Below are 1,461 nucleotides of genomic sequence, written 5' to 3' on the forward strand. Positions count from 1 at the left end.
AGAAAGGGGGGAGAGAGGAGAGAGAGAGAGAGAGAGAGAGAGAGAGAGAGAGAGAGAGAGGGAGAGAGAGAGGGAGAGAGAGAGAAAGATGAACGATACAATTTGTGTAGTTCATCGACAGACACAAAAACGCCAATGTGAGTGGAGGAGACTTTTTTGTGTAGGTGTCTTTACGTGCCGATCGACCCAAGTTAGATCATTTAGGAGGCGGGCTTCTGGCTCTGTCTGTCAGTGCCAACCCGGACTGAGAGGGATACAACATTCCAGCAGAAAGACCGAGATACTGGATAAAAAAGTTGTCCCCATCCAGGAATCGATCTGCAGTCTCCTGCATACCACAACGAAGCTTTTAACTGCTATACCACATACAATCTTTGGGGGCTCTCTCTCATGACCTAGAGGTTAAGGTGTTTGCCTCTCTTTCAATGGTCCAGGGTTCGAATCCGGATAGCGACGGAAAATATTCTTCTCTAAAATGTTCTCCTTCCACGTCCTTTCCTGCTCTCCAACAATGTTCTGTCGTCTGCTTTCGCCTCCACTTTTTGTCCCCCCACCCCCTCACCTCCTTTGTCTCTTCCTCTGGGCCCCTGACTCTTTCTGCAGCCTTTCTACTGCTTCTCCTTGGCTCTTTACTGCTGTCTTTCAGCCATATCCCTGGTAAGTAAGATCTACACCTAGCCTTCTCGGACAAGGGCAAAAAATCTCGGAGGTCCCATGTGCAAGTTGGGCACGTTAAAGATCCCTTGGTGGTCCAAAATCGATAAGAGTAGGCTTCGGCAGCAACCCGGGCAAAATTCCAAATTTCCTACCAACTGAAGATGTTTGATGAATCCCGCGCGCTCATATGACCTTATGCCGTAAAACACTAACCCAAAAAACAACAACAACAATCTTTTATAACTCGTCATTACAATTTGGCAATTTCACAAGCAGGTTGTTAATAGATCATGATGTCCCGCCGTAACTTTTTAATAAATTCTTTGTCTCTGTCAGTCTCAAAACATAGTCTATATATCTTATCTTCTTCTTATGGTCGTGTTGATATCTTCAACCACAGCTCTTTCAAATACTGTATTATTTGTCATAAATTAATTCCATATCATTTATAAATGTAATTCTTCGCAGATATTTTTTGAAAGCTCTAAAATATGTACGAATTGCTTTGTTTGCTTTCCACATCTCTGAATCATGCACCCGTACAACCAAAACATTGATATTGTATATAACATTTAAATTTTTACCTTCAATGAGATGGTTTATTTTTTTATTCCAAAAAATGGTTTCTGATTTTACCGACGCGATCCATGCGTCATGTCAGTTTCTGATGGACATCGTCAGTGCGGTTTTTAGTTTTGGAGGTTACCAAAGTTCTTGAATCTATTGATTTATGCCAGAGGTTTGTCATGAAGAATGAAGGGACTAGTTTCTGGAATGACTATATAATTAATTATTGTACTCTAC

This window comes from Aplysia californica, unplaced genomic scaffold, assembly GCF_000002075.1.
Source record: "Aplysia californica isolate F4 #8 unplaced genomic scaffold, AplCal3.0 scaffold00112, whole genome shotgun sequence".
Lineage (NCBI taxonomy): Eukaryota > Metazoa > Mollusca > Gastropoda > Aplysiida > Aplysiidae > Aplysia > Aplysia californica.